Source organism: Podarcis cretensis (genome assembly GCF_951804945.1).
Source record: "Podarcis cretensis genome assembly, chromosome: 3".
NCBI lineage: Eukaryota > Metazoa > Chordata > Lepidosauria > Squamata > Lacertidae > Podarcis > Podarcis cretensis.
In genome coordinates, this window is record NC_137172.1 from 73678780 (window position 1) to 73694423 (window position 15644).

At 40.3% G+C, this 15644-nt stretch overlaps 2 protein-coding genes across 4 annotated transcripts in view; one reads left to right on the plus strand and one right to left on the minus strand.

The window, feature by feature from the left end:
* CDC40 (cell division cycle 40) overlaps positions 1–15644 on the minus strand; it is a 92399-nt gene that overhangs the window by 39333 nt on the left and 37422 nt on the right. The window lies entirely within an intron of this gene.
* WASF1 (WASP family member 1) overlaps positions 121–15644 on the plus strand; it is a 48638-nt gene continuing 33114 nt past the window's right edge. Inside the window, exons 1-2 of one of the 3 annotated variants that reach the window (XM_079971669.1) lie at positions 121–682; positions 9619–9777. The gene's annotated coding sequence lies outside the window, so the exon portion shown is untranslated. The remainder of the gene's footprint in view (positions 683–9618; positions 9778–15644) is intronic. The other 2 variants (XM_079971668.1, XM_079971670.1) reach the window with 2 other exon arrangements.

Sequence of the window (15644 nt, forward strand, 5' to 3'; positions counted from 1 at the left end):
TGATTGGCTGCGACAAGCCGGCTAGAGTAAACGCCGCAATAATTCTGGTGCCTCCTCCATCATCCTCCCCCCGTCAAGAGAACAAAAGTAGCCTGTACCACCCGACATCGTGCTGGGGGGTGGCGAGGCAGGGGAGCCGGATGATGGTGGTGTCTGCCGTCTCCCTTTCCAATGTGTGTCAAGGGATCTGTCGAGGACGCCAGTCAGGTGGTTGCGTAAACAACACCTCCACCTCCCCCCACCCCCTTACCATCCTCCACCCCCGTTCCAGGAGAGAGTGCTGGAGCCGGCGGAGAAGCCCCGCCTTCGACACACACGCACATACACACACGCGCGCGCCGCTGCGTGTCTATTGTGAAGCTTTGTGCGGGGGAAGCTCCGCGTTTTCTCTCCTTCGCAGTTTCTCTCTACCGGCCCCTTCTCCCCCCCCCCCCCCGCCCTCACTCTCTCTCACGGATCATCTCAGCCTCCTTCTCTCCCCCCCCCCCGAATTCTCACGAGCGCCTGTCCGCGAGGGGGGCGGCTATTGAGAGTTCGAACTTCAAACCCAAACGGACCCGGTTGGCACGAGCCCAACAGACCCAGAAAGGGGAGGGGCTGAGCGGCGGCGGCGGCTGTGTGAAGATGTGAAGAGAAGGACGGTGCTGCTGGCTCTTGCTGTGAGAACGGGCAGAGAGAGACGGTGAGTGCCCTGCTGCGGCCCCGCATTCACTGCAGTGCTCCCCCCTCCCCATTTCCCCCCTCCTCATTCCCGCCGTCGCCGCTTCTCTCTCCGACCCCCAGCTTCCCCGGTTTTCCAGAGTGGAGGGAGAGACCTCACCTCACCGATTCCAACCCGGAGAAGGGAGGGAGCCTCCCACCTTGTCCTGCTCGCCGCCGCCTCTGCGCGGCTTACGGAGGGGAGACGCAGGCGAGTGGGTCAGGCTCTTGCAGCCTCTTCTCCCTTCCCCCTCCCTTCCTCAGGTTGGGGTATGCAGGAGCTTCCGGTCGCCTTGCTCTCCACGATGAGAGATTGGAGTTGTGGTCTCTGAAAGAAAAGGGGGGGGGGGGCGAGGCGAGTCTGCTTCGGGAATCCTCCTCAAAAGGGACTGATCGTGAGGTTGGTTACTCACCGTCCCTCTATTTGAGCAGTTTCCACTCCTGTGTACGTATCTACTATTCTGAAATAAAAGAACAGCCTTTTAAAAAATCTGCCCCCCCCCATTTCCTAACTCATCCCACCCCATCTGTCCAATTTCCAACTTCTGTCTCGTAAGATGCAAACTTGTTACTTCCTTTTTCCTGACCCATCAACCCACATTTTGACTAAGGAGTGGTTAGAAGTATGAGGGCCCCTTCTTGCCCCCCCCCCTTACCTTTGAGAGTGAAGTAGGAATCTTAATCTGCATTAGTGGTTCTGAATACCAAACCAGCAGATGGTATTTATTCTCGGCTAATTAACAGAGAGCAAAAGCCTGTGATCTAGTGTAATAAGGTTTCAGTGAAAAATAGAAGAGGGGACTGGGAAATACCCTTTTAATTTATTTATTTTATTATTGTGTTTCTATCCAAATTTGGGGGCTATTTTACTCTGGCTTTAGCCCCAACATAGCTGCTGTTCAGCACATTGCTTATTTTACTCATTATCATCTTACATTTATATCATGCTTTTCTTCCATCCTGTATTCAGGGCAGTGTACATGTGATTTCCAAGTGATCATCCATCCTGGCACTGACCAGACATTAGACCTGTTCAGTTTAGGAACATAGGAAACTGCCTTATATTGAGTCAAACCATTGATCCATCTAGATCAGTAGCAATCCTCTCCAATGACTCACTGCCGCTCTCCAGGATTTCAGGCAGGGTTCTACCAGTCCTACCTGGAGATGGTGGGGATTGAACCTGGGAAATCCTGCATACAAAGCAAATGCTGTACTACTGAACTATGGCCTTTGCCTTAGCTTCAGCAAGGTGGCAGCCTCATGTTCTTTAGATCATATAATATGAATATTGTTCTTCATATTTGCCAGACTGCTATAAAGTGCAGTAAAATATTAGGGAAGTTTTTAATGTGTGATGTTTTACTGTGGTTTTATAATTTGCTGGAAGCCTCCCAGAATGGCTGGGGTAACCCAATCAGATGGGTGGCATATATAATAATAATAATAATAATAATAATAATAATAATAATAATTAATTACTACTGTATACAGCCAGTATAACTGAAGTGGGCAAGAAAGTAATATAGGATGGGATGAAGAGTTGTAATGCTTTTCTTCTGGACATGTAAAGGTAAGAAAGGACCTCTCTTTCTCTCTAGATGTGTTATAATAGGTGGTGCTATGAGAGATCATAACTACTTCATAAATTTTTGCCTATATGTCTTAAATCTAGCTAGAGACCTTAACTGCCTGGTAGTAGTCAAAGCATACACATGCTTCCCAAATGTATAAAATCTACTGCAAGCAATGCAAAAATGGTAGTAATCTAAAATAGTCTAAATGCCTAATTTTAAATGAAACTAAGCTTATAGTGATAGATCTGAATCAGTTCTTTCAACTGCCTTCAACTCTTTTAGCTGTTAATTTCTGACATTTTACATAATTTTGTATAGTTTGAAATTAAAAATAGTGCAAATATGAGGTATTGAATTTGATATTTTATTTTGAGTGCTTTTAAATAATTCATGTATATAAGAACTTTTGAAAGCCAGTGCTGGACAATAAGGTGATAGAGGTTTTTTAATCTATAAAACATAAAACATTTATATGAAAATAGGCTTCCTAGTAATATTTTGTTACATTTCTAGGCTTTTTCTAATCTTTTGCAGAGTCTGAGAATTGCAGAGACTAAGTGTCTGTGATGCTCTTATTTTAAAGAATTTGAAATGTGATCTACCAATATTGGATCCTGCATAATGTACTTCAGTTGCATTGAATTGCTTCTTCCTGTAAATTAGGTTTTAAAATTTAAAACTTTGTCTGGAAATAGATGTCTCAAACTGTGTATTTAAAAAAAAGAGAAAACGTTTCTCAAGGGCCTATTTGCAAAAAAATTCACTGATACTACCTTTGGATCATTATACTGCAGATGTTCCATCATATGTGAAGCAAATGTAAAAATAAAGCTAAATCTAGACATTCTATAATAGATGATAAAAACCTGATTGTAGGTATGGTCAACTTAATAATAACAGCAGCAAATATATATCTATATTAGCACCCTACTGGCTTTAGGTAATAATGTAACAGATTTATTTTGAACATAACAATGCACATACAGAGGTCTCTTGTTTACGAATACCAGTGTTCAAAAATATCATGCTCGGAATGTATCTTTGAAAACATTGGTCAGATACCCCATTCAGAAAACTATTTTGTTGAAGTCTCTATTGCTTTTATCCAGCAGCACTGGGCATGAGATATATAATTAAGTTGAAATGTGTGAATACAGTAGTGCACTGTTCTGCAGTAGCATGCATTTGCTGTAAAGGCTTTCAAATATCTGTTTCTAGTTTTACCATCAGTGAGGTGCTGTATGTGTGTGTGTTTTCAGAGTGAGTCTTTGAACAACATAACCAGCATTTGTATAAAACAGAGGGAAATAGATATATGTGAAGATAGCCTTGTCTGATTTAGAATGAGTCAATACAAGAGGAATATTTAGAACAGTTCAGTTATAAAAGGTGCTCTTGTTACCATTCTTGTCTCAGGAAGAGTTATTTGCTTTAGACAAGCAAATGTGTGGATTTTTAAAATGCTAGTTGTCATCTAGTATATTATTTTACAAGCTTGAAACTTCCAAAGGTTATGTCCAGTGGCGGCTGATAATACAGGATGTGGCATATAAACTGATTGAAGGTGAATGGTAAAAGGAGGATCAGAAGCATTTTAAGTGGTTAATACTGTAAATCATTTGAAAGCACAGTGTTTCTGCTAACCATATGAAGCTAAATTATCCTACATAAGTGAATCCAATTTTCTTTTTAAGCTGCCCTGGGAGGTCTTTGCAGCATATATGTAGTTTAAATAATCAAATTGAATTTGAATACCGACTGGCATGTGTTGGTGTTCATTCCTAAGGGTTCTTCTTTAATTATCTTTTAGATGCCTAATGTAGTTGCCAGTTCTTGACTTGGTCACAGAAGATAATACCCAACTAAGTCACTCTTGTAGGGCCCCCATTGAAATCACTGGATTTCAAGGAATCCATTCTGGAATATGTACACAAATATTACACACCCACACCCACACCCACACCAATTATATTTGGCAATAGTTTTTTTCCTCCCCATTCAGTGGGATGAAGAACTTTTAAGCACACAATATGCATGGAAAGAAATGGACATCTCATTGCAATTTGTTTTATACAGTGGAGTGAAATGCACTGGGATAAAATATTGGAAGAAAAGTGGGGCAGGATGATGAAAACCTGATAGAATGGTTTGAGGAAGGCTGATCTCTGTGTTTTGTTTGTGACAAGCTGTAGGTAATAAGAGTGCAGTGCCTGTTAATTTATTCTTCTAAATCACATTTATGCATTGTGTACAGTCTTTTCTATACATTTCCCCCCATTTTGTACATCTTCGGTATAGATTCCATTTCCCCCGTATATTAAATCTGACCAGCCTGTTGGTTTGACATTATCTACTGGCACGTCAAACTCCAACATGAGAATCTTCAGATGAGAAAGACCTTTCTAGGCTTTTTGCTTGCTATAAAGTTTTAAAAATGGAAAACATACTAGATTACTGTAAAACATTACCACTAACTTTAGTTGTTTTATATAATGACTACCTGCTAAAGAATAGCATTATGTTATATCAGGGGCGTGGAACCTCCAGCCATGGGTCAGACATGGCTCCCCAGCCCTTCCTATTTGGCCTGTCAGACCAGTTTGGAAGAGCCATGCCCACCGCCCATCACCTTTCTCCTGGAGGGAGAAGCAGTTTTCATTGAATGGGAAACCACCGCTGTTTGAAAGCCCTTTTGCAGACAGCCCTGTACTGCTCCTTGAATCCCTGGTTTTCTGAGGTTTGTAGAGGAGTGCAGGGCTGTTTGCAAAAGGGCTTTCAAGCAGCCCAAGTCATGGCAATGGGGGCTTCAAGGCACAGAATCACTTGACATCATAGTGATGTCAGGTGATTCACTTCGCAGTTGAGTGTGGCACATTTAATTAACATATCTAATTAATATCCCACGACCAAACCAAAGTCTTAATACATATGGTAAAATAATCAACTGAAATTTTAGGGCTTAGGTATGATCTGAGATTTATGTGTATATAATTTTTAAAAATAATTATGCATTCCATTTTGTACCAGCACTTTAACCAGAATTCCTCTGGAATAATTTTGTTTCATTGCTGGAGTTCTTCATTCTGCCCATTGTTGTGTTAGATTCTGGGGTAAATCACTATTTACTGCTTTAGGGTACAGAAGTTAAAAAGGAGGGGAAATCCAGTAGCTTTTTTGATTGGGTGGGGGTGTTGTACATTTTTATTTGTAGTTTACCGTCCCAGAGCCGTCTCACAGCAGCATACCAGACTTGTGTCAAGTCAGGTTCTCAGAAGTCGCTTTATACTGTCTTGGCCAAATCCCTGAACATATTGAGTATTTTAATATTTATTCTGGCTATGTTCTTGTCTTTGTACAAGAGGAATACATTGTCTGGATTGTGTACAGGTAGTATAAATCAAATAACCTCCTTAAACATGCTAGTTTAATCAGCAGTTTTCCAGCACATATTTTACATTTGCACAATGATTTCTTGCTGTCACATGCAATTCCAAACAGCAATAATGTCTAATGAAATTATATTTCATAATAACTGCATACAAAAGAACAGTTTTAATGGGAGGGGCATATACATTTTGAAAACAAATTATTTTTGCTGGATAGACATTCTGATTCCAAGCAAATTTAGGCATTTTGAAAGAACTCACCACCACATAAGTTTGCTTGAGAGAATACAATCTTTAACACTCCAGTTTCAATGAGATGAATGTCACTGTTGTAAAATTGGCATATGCATAGTAGCACCCCATATTTTTGACTGAGTTGGAGCAATACTCTCAACTCCTGTCTGCATGTGTCTACTGTATCTGAGATACTCCGATTATAAAATCATAGAGTTGGAAGAGACCCTGAGAATCATCTAGTCCAATCCCCTGAAATGCAGGAATATGCAGTTGTCCTACATAGGGATTGAACCTGCAACATTGGTGTTATCAGGACCACACTCTAACCAACTGAACTATTGACTTGGTCAATGGCATCATACCTTTATTTATTTACTTCCTAAATTTATATTTTACCTTTTCTGCCAAAGGAGGTAGGGAAGCAACTGACTCCAAGGAAGGAGGTCCTTTTGTAATACTTCCAGGCCCTTCACTCCACCATCAACCAGTATATAACCATTAAATTTTCTGATCACTATAATATAGCTATGTAATAGATATAGCTTCTGGAATAAGGTAGAATTTCTCAATGACTTCTGTCATTGCCTGAAGGTTTACAGCCAAGTTAAGACATAACTGCATTTTCAATAATACTTGTATAGGCACAAATATCTACAGGATCTACATAAAAGGATTTCAAAAACTACAGTAACTTGGTTTACAAACTTAATCCGTTCTGGAAGTCCGTTCTTAAACTGAAACTGTTCTTAAACCGAGGCGCGCTTTCCCTAATGAGGCCTCCTGCCGCTGGTGCCCTTCCACCATTTGGATTCCATTCTTAGATTGAGGTAAAGTTTGCAAACCGGGACACTACTTCTGGTTTTGCAGAGTTCATAAACCAAATCGTTTGTAAACAGGGCTGTTCTTAAACCGAGGTACCACTGTACTTAAGCAAATTTAGAAATAGATACTTATTTGGCTGTGTCAGTCTAAAGAGTCAACTGAATCGAGAAAGGGTGGAATTCAAAATAGTACTAAGGAGATTCCTCCATCAGGCAAGTATAAATTCTTGCACTAATGGCACTATCTCCATTCTCCTCCGGTGAGCTGTTCTAGCACTTCTCTCAACCTCTCTGGAGCCTACTGGGAGTGAGGGGAAGCCCCATTGTGCTAACAGATTCATTGCACTGGTGGCTTCTGCTATCACAACTATTGAGTATCAATAGTTGTCACCTACAGCTCCCAGCTATATCCTATCTCTAGCGCATCGTTAAGGATCAGCAGCCTGTCTTGGAATGTGAGCTTTTCTTTTCAAATATTGGGTAGAAAGCTTCCGTCATCACCATCTGAAGCAGCTACTTACCAATAAACACAAATTCAGGAGCTAGCCCTTTCAACTGATTCAATATTAGCCTTGTCCTCATATTTGCTCAAGTGATGCTATCATGGGGCAACATAATTGGCAGTACCACCAGGGACTCATTAATTTGCCTATTTTCTGTGTGATACATGTTATCATGTGCCAGCAGTGCCTTTCTGCCTTGACATGAATAATAATAATAATAATAATAATAATAATAATAATTTATTATTTGTACCCCGCCCATCTGGCTGGATCTCCCCAGCCACTCTGGGCGGCTTCCATAAAAACCAAAAATACACTAAAATATCACAGATTAAAAACTTCCCTGAACAGGGCTGCCTTAAGATGTCTTCTGAATGTCAGGTAGTTATTTATTGCTTTGACATCTGATGGGAGGGTGTTCCACAGGGCAGGCGCCACGACCGAGAAGGCCCTCTGCCTGGTTCCCTATAGCTTTGCTTCTCGCAATGAGGGAACTGCCAGAAGGCCCTCGGCACTGGACCTCAGCGTCCGGGCAGAACGATGGAGGTGGAGACGCTCCTTCAGGTATACTGGGCCGAGGCCATTTAGGGCTTTAAAGGTCAACACCAGCACTTTGAATTGTGCTCGGAAACGTACTGGGAGCCAATGTAGGTCTTTCAAGACCGGTGTTATGTGGTCTCGGCGGTCGCCCCCAGTCACCAGTCTAGCTGCCGCATTCTGGATTAGTTGTAGTTTCCGAGTCACCTTCAAAGGTAGCCCCACGTAGAGCGCATTGCAGTAGTCCAAGCGGGAGATAACTAGAGCATGCACCACTCTGGCGAGACAGTCCGCAGGCAGGTAGGGTCTCAGCCTGCGTACCAGGTGGAGTTGGTAGACAGCTGCCCTGGATACAGAATTGACCTGCGCCTCCATGGACAGCTGTGAGTCCAAAATGACTCCCAGGCTGCGCACCTGGTCCTTCAGGGGCACAGTTACCCTATCCAGGACCAGGACCCTGTCCCCCAAAAACAGTACTTCTGTCTTGTCAGGATTCAACCTCAATCCATTAGCCGCCATCCATCCTCCAACCGCCTCCAGGCACTCACACAGGACCTTCACCGCCTTCACTGGTTCTGATTTGAAAGGGAGGTAGAGCTGGGTATCATTGGACATTAAACATGTCAACACTCAGAAACCAGTGGATGAACATGTCTGCTAGGTATTCTCTAACTAACTTCAAAGGTGTCTTACACAAAAATTTCAGTATGAAGCAGCTGAATTGGAAATCATACGAAGATTTTACAGTTATCAAATTTGAATTCAATAGAGACCGAGTACGTAGTGTACTAGAGAAAATAAGAAATCCCTCCTCTGATGTTGAGATGTACTTTTCAATTGTGAGTAAGTTACACACACTTTGAGTCTTTTTCTTGCTTTACTGGGTCTCACTTTCATTTGTGCTCTATAATCTGATATTCCTATCCCAACCTTCTTGTCACATTATCAGTTTTGCTGCCTATCATTTTTATCCCATGCATGAGACTTAGGTTTACTTGGCGCATTAAAGACACCACAGCACACATCACCTCTTTTTAAAAAGCCCGATGTAATCATAAAATAAGATCACAGCATAAGAGTAACATAAATCCCATATGTCAAACAGGATGAATTAAATCCAATCCAAATAACCAAAGATTAAGTGGACTTGAGACGTCCTATTTTGAGATGATTAAAACAGATGGAGTGAGGGATCTCTTAAGCAAGGGCAGGTGTCAATAAGATTCTTCATTACTTACATGTGGCTACACATGTCATGAATTTTGTATATAGATAGCATTTGATTTGTATTCTGCCCAAATATAATTAATATTTTTTTAAGGATTAGGACTTTTTGCTTTGGAAGATACAAATCCTTGAAATACACTCAAAATGTATTCCCCCCCCAAAAAAAAGCTGGTGGGGTTATTTTGGACCCCTGCAGCTATTTGAAGTATGGTAATCGTAAATTTTGTGCAGCAGAGCTGACCCACTTAATACTCTGTGTGCTCCTCAACAACTATGGAGACTGTTGTCCCATGATGTTTTTGTCTCCTTTCCTCCTTCATATTTAATCCTTCAACATTGTAGATGGTAGCATTGAGATTATAACTTTGTTGTAAAAAGAAGAAGTAGTTGTTTATATATCTAGCAGGTGGAAAATATAAAAAATTCACTGAAAGTCATGATCATCCATCTCTTAATATGAAAAATGCCAAAAAGCCAGTATATTCTAATGTGTGAAATGCAGTTGTAGTCTCAATCCAGTTCCCAGTGGACAGGTGTTAACATAATAATTTACATCAATTACATCCTTGTTGACAATCATTTGTAGAAAGGTCAAAGATTAAATAGTTTTAAATTAACCTTTCACTTCTAGATGTGACCGTTTCCTGGCCAGAGATGAGACACAAGTGATTGCAGTGTATGCTTTCCTATAATGAAGCAGTACCTGTTTATGCACAGAAGACTATTTTGAGAGTGTAAAATCAAACACCCCCTGGAGTGTTATTGGTAGAAGACAACTGAAAAGCAAAAGGTAAGTTACGATAGATGGTACAAACATAATTTCAGATCTTAGACATGTTGGCTGTGATCTGGTAAACTGAATTTGAATGCAAGGTTGAGCATACCTATCTTCCAGTACAGTATAGAGAGAATATAGTATAAGTGGAATATAAGTGGTAATTCCTTATAATTTGGATCAGAATTACAGTTTCTTTGTCTGAAAAATTGCTTAATTAAATGGTAAATCTATAATTTATCTTTCACATCCCATTTCCTCTCTACCAGTGAAATACTGATTATAATTACTAATTTTAATGTCAAACAATGCAAAATTAATGGGCTTGAGGCAGCTGTCATTTATCTCTGGAAGAGGTAATGTGCAAGCTGCCATTTCCTAATCATGATATTCTTGAAAGTTTCCAACTTCTTCTGCTTGCTGCCTTCCATCTCAACATCAGTTGCTTTGTGTGCAGTTTTTTTAAACACCGGGAGTAACTTGTGTGCAGTCTTTTAAAGTGAAGGTCTTAGCAAGGTGTGCCTTATTGATACTGTGATTTATTTATTAAGGGTACTGAAGTTGGCAAATGAAAACTTGAGAGACAAGACCTTGAGTACTAAAAAAGGAGTTCTAGCAATAGATCAATATGAGTTAAACTGTTTTCCCATGGTTTCCATTTTTGTAATTTTAGAGATGCTCTCCCATAGACTAAGGTAAGAACCAAAGCCCTTTCATGTTGTTTGAAGGAGAAATGATGATGGATTGATAGCACTCTTCTAAGAATTGGAGTCTTACTTTCTGTGGATTCTGGTATTTTTTCAGATGATTAATACCCCTATTGAAATCTATATTTCTTTGAATAGTGTTCCTCTGAAAGCAAGTCTTCTGCAACTGTATTTTCAGCCATCAGAGCAGCAGGGGGAATAATGCATTCAAATATGAAATACATCAAACCATATTTGATTTGTTGCTTAGCAGCCAAAGCAAATTATGGAAATTGAAATCTGAAACAGATTGAACATCATGATAGCAAAAGAGTTTCACTTCTGTTTGTACCATCGTATTAAATAACACAATTTCTGTTCTGTGGGCTTTTTCTACACTTTAGCAAAATTGTTCTGCTGATGCTTTCAAAATACACTGTAGAATGAAAGTAGTGTTATAAAGCTCATGTCTGGCTTACAACATCTGAACAGATGAGCACATTAATTAGATATATCAGTAGGAGATATTAGAAGATTCTCAGCATGGTGTTTTAGGGAATGCCTTGAAATCTACTTAATTTACATTCTATTTCAACATATACATTGAAGAATATGAAAATTACATATGCCAATCTTCTCATAGCTTGCAGAACTATTTTATGCTGCACATCTCCTCCTGACTGTTGGGGATTCCTTTTTTTTTTTTTTTGAGATTCCTTCCTTTATTTATTTTTTTAACATTGTTAGATATGGACAATTGACACAGGGTTGTGTTAATTACAAATGAGGCACATGTTGGTAAGCAGAAGACCTAACCAAATGCCTTATACCGAGTCAAGACAATTGGTCCAGCTAACTCAGGGTTGTTTTTTGTTGTTTTTTTAATGAATGTTTATTGGCATTTTCAAAAACACACAAAAACAAAATTAGACAAAAAATAACAAAAATCCAAAACTTAAAAAAAACAATTAAAAAACACATAAAATTTCAGTTACTTATTTTCATTTAACTTGTTTCTCAGAGCTCCTCACACCTCCCCTTCTTGTATTCCAATTTAAATTATTAATTCAACAAATCCTTATATCCAAACTTAAACATCAATACTTATACATCATTGCTCATTCTTAAACATTTTTCCTAAAGTCGACCAAAATTTCCCTTCCACGGCTTTCCCAAATTCCATACAAATAGCAAAACAAAGTAAAAACAAAGCAAATTATAGTTATGTACCCTTTGGATTCCCAGACTCCACCCACCCCTTTCCCGGTTTCAGTCCCCAACAAATGTTCATCAGTCTAATATACTGTTTAGCCTGGAGATCTCACGTCCGAGGCTCTTAAATCTCTTTCAATTCCTCTCTGCCGGCCTTTTTGATAGTCCTTAATGTTAGACCCCAAATCTTGGAGAGGCTCCGGCCCAACAGGATCCATATTTTTTCCAGACAGTCCTCCATGCTTAAAGGTAAAGCCTATGGGGTACTCCAAATCTTGTTTCATGCTCCTTTCAAGTCCAAATGTCCCCATAGCTCCAGCTTCCACCTTGATCAAATTTATAATCCTTCAGTCTTCAGATCCCCACATAAGGGGGTCTCTCAATTTTGCACTCTCCAATTCAGGCCAGACTTTCCACCTCAAATTTTTATTCTCCTTTGTTGCCTTCATGTCAGGCCACAAATTGCAGCTCTTCTTTAACATCTGCGAAATTACAGCTCCTCCTTCCTTTTCTTCAGGGACAACATATGTCTCCTCCATATTCTCATGGCTCTCAAGTTTCTCTATTTGTCCAATTGTATAGGCTTCCTGCTTCAAGTCCTTATCAACTTCAACAATATTATTTGCTGTTAAGACCAGAGTTGTGATGCTTGTAGCCAAAACATCGATTTGGCCTTGTAACTTTCCCAAGAGAACAAATGTTCTTTCCAATTCAGTCTGAATTTTCCCTCCTCCAGCCATTCTTGTAATGTCCCTAAACCCCCTCTAGGGGGATTTTAGTTCCTTAATGTCTTTCAGCTCAAATCTAATAATCAAGTTAGTTTGTATCAGCCCTTCCTTATTTTCAGCAAATTGTAACAAATATAACCAGCAGAAGCGACAGAAACAAAGTTCTCTTTTTCCTTCTGACAGCCAATTTGACAGCTGTCAAACTCTTCAATACTTCATCAACAGGCTCTCCCGCGGGACGCTCCCAGGTCCAGGGGGGTGAAACTTCAGCTCCCAAAGTTAATTTTTTATCCTCCAGTAAAGTTTCTTATAATGTCAAACCATGAAGGTTAAAGTCTTTTAGAAAAGAAAGAAAGGATTCTCTCGACCTTAGATAGCAGGTTCTTTGCTTTAGATTATTTACAAAGGGGGGGGGCGGACTTCCTTTTTAACCCTTCCCCACTCGCTCCTGATTCAACAAGATTTTTCTTTAAATTCCAAATTCCGTATTACTCACGGGTTGTTACTTTAAAATCCAATTGTTCCAAGGAAAAAGTCAGCGCTCTCCGACAATGGCTTGCGGCTTCACTCCGCAGGAGGAGCAGTCTACTCACAGCACCGCGCCGCACCCCATCCCCGTTCCGGAGCCTTTAAAAAGGCTCCTTCGCAGCTTGGGGGGCGTAAATGGTGCCCGCCGAGTCACCACGCTCACAGGCTTCCGCGCCTGTGATTTTTAAGGGTCCCCACGTCACCGCCGCGGACAAGACCCAATCCTGCGGAGCCGAATCCCTCCGGAGCTTGGAGGGAATCCGCCATTAGCCGATGGCGCTAACCCGGAAGTCCTAACTGTTGGGGATTCCTCCATCAGGCTAGATACAGGATATCACAATTGAAGCAATGTGAAAAGAAAAGTTAGAAATCTAGTTAGCTATAGCTTTTAACTTCTGCTGCCTTTTTCTCTGGTGATTGTCAGCAGCAGTCTAAGAAGTCAAGATTCAAGAGTAATTGATAATTAACCAATGCTTCCAATCCAAATTGCTAATTACTGGCATATTATGACTATGATGCAATTTTGCAAATAATTGTTGAGTGAGGACTTCTGCTATTACAGTGCAGTCCCACTATTTTGAAATAATCCTGTAATTTCTACATTAGTTCTTTTAAGTCAACTGGAGACAATCTCAATAGCTTTCTACTGTGTTCCCAAGTCAGGACCAGCAATACAATGCTCAAGCAAGGGCCAGTGCCTTTAAAGGGTGGATAGAGACTGTAAGTTTACAGTTACTGAAGTGCTTTACTGTTGATACACTTTTGCATCCCACTCTAATCATTTCTTTTAATTATAATTTTAAAGGCCTTGTGGGTGAAAGTTCTGTATTTGGTCTTAGTTCAACAGTTCAATACTTAGTTCAAAACTTAGTTCAATACTATTCATGGTAGGAAGTCTTGGCATTCATCAAATGCTACCTTTTGGAACTGTCTGCAGAACAATTCCCTGGATATCTTTCTCCCAAAATTCCATTGGCCCCAAAAGCTTAGCAACCTCTGCCAGAGGTTAAGTGTCCAACAGGTAAAACAGCAAAAAAACCACAAACCAAAACAAAAAACAACAACCCCAAAACCAATCTACATGTCCATATTGTCTTTTTATAAGAATCAAAGAGGTAGCTGGTGTAGATCTTAACCTCCACACGTATATGATTTTGGATGCAGTCTAATTTGTTTGTACATGTTGAAGGAGTGTCAATAAATCAAAAAGGGACTGGAGAGGGCTTTATAGCAGTTGGTGGTAGCTGAACAGCTCCCTACTTGCCATCCTTTCCTGTTATTCTGCCTATTATAGACTAAATTACTTTTAGTCTATAGTGTGTGTGATGCAGGATTTGAACTATATGCAGGATTGCACTAGTGGAATATTTGTATAGGTCTAGGTGCTGTAGTACAAAATTGTGAGTTTTAGAGGATGTGTGCTGGCATTCAGATAGATCCTAGATCAGGCATCCCCAAACTCGGCCTTCCAGATGTTTTTTGAGACTACAACTCCCATCATCCCTTTCCACTGGTCCTGTTAGCTAGGGATGATGGGAGTTGTAGTCCGAAAACATCTGGAAGGCCGCGTTTGGGGGTGCCTGTCCTAGATCACTCTTTCCTACCTAGAATTTTCCCTATCCAGGCGCTGAATATCAATATGTATGGCTATTGTTTGCATCACACATACTGCTTTTCAGATAGACTTTTGAACGCATCACTTTGTTCTGGAGTGCAATCAGCTGATTCAGAATTACTTACTGTATGTGTTAATTAATCCACTGTGATATCAATTCTAGCCATGTCTCTAATGGAAATAAAGTTTTTGAATTTTGGGGATGAATCTGCAAGAGCTACACATGACAAGCAGGATTCATTTCATACTATTATTAACACACAGTGAATTGACATTAAAGGAAACTCATTGATATTACAACAAATGAAACAATTATACACAATTTAAACTACAAACTAGAAGAAATGAGAATTGTATAAACTTGCCATACTAGAATAGACACATACATTTTATTCATAGCTGTGAAAATTCTGTTCAACTGTGTATAGCTATTTGTTCTCAAACTATGCATTATATGGGACTCCCTATACCTGGGTGTTACTCATCTAAGTGTTACTCAGAGTACACTAATTAAAATTAATGAACATTAATTTCAGTGCATTTACCCTGAGTAAAACTTAGTTGAATGCCACCTGGGTTATTTAAACTATACATATATGTATACATACATACATACATGTATGTGTTTTTGTTTAAAACAAACATGGCTTAGACCAGGGGTCTGCAACCTTTAAGACAAAAAGAGCCACTTGGACCTGTTTCTGAAGAAAAAAAAAAAACTGGGAGCCGCAAAACTCGTCATTATAAAAATAACTTTTTTGTCACTTTTTTATTATTTCTTTGTTTGACCCCTCAGAATTTACTCCTCCTCATAGAAATAAACGTTAAATTAACAAGTTACCTTTTTGTGTGTGTGTGTGTGTTCTTCACTCCCCTTCAAAACAGTGACCAGCGTACATGCCCCCTTTCAATGCAGTGACCAGCGTACATGCCCCTTACAATGTAGCGGGTGGGCGGGAAGGTGACATCGGCACGGTGCGTGACTAACGCACACATCGCCCCCATGCGACGTCACAGCCAGTACAGCGCCCGCCACAGTGGGGAGTGTCGGGGCGCACAATGCGCCTCCTCCCCTCGCTAGTATCCGCCCCGGAGCCGCGGCAAAAGTGTAAC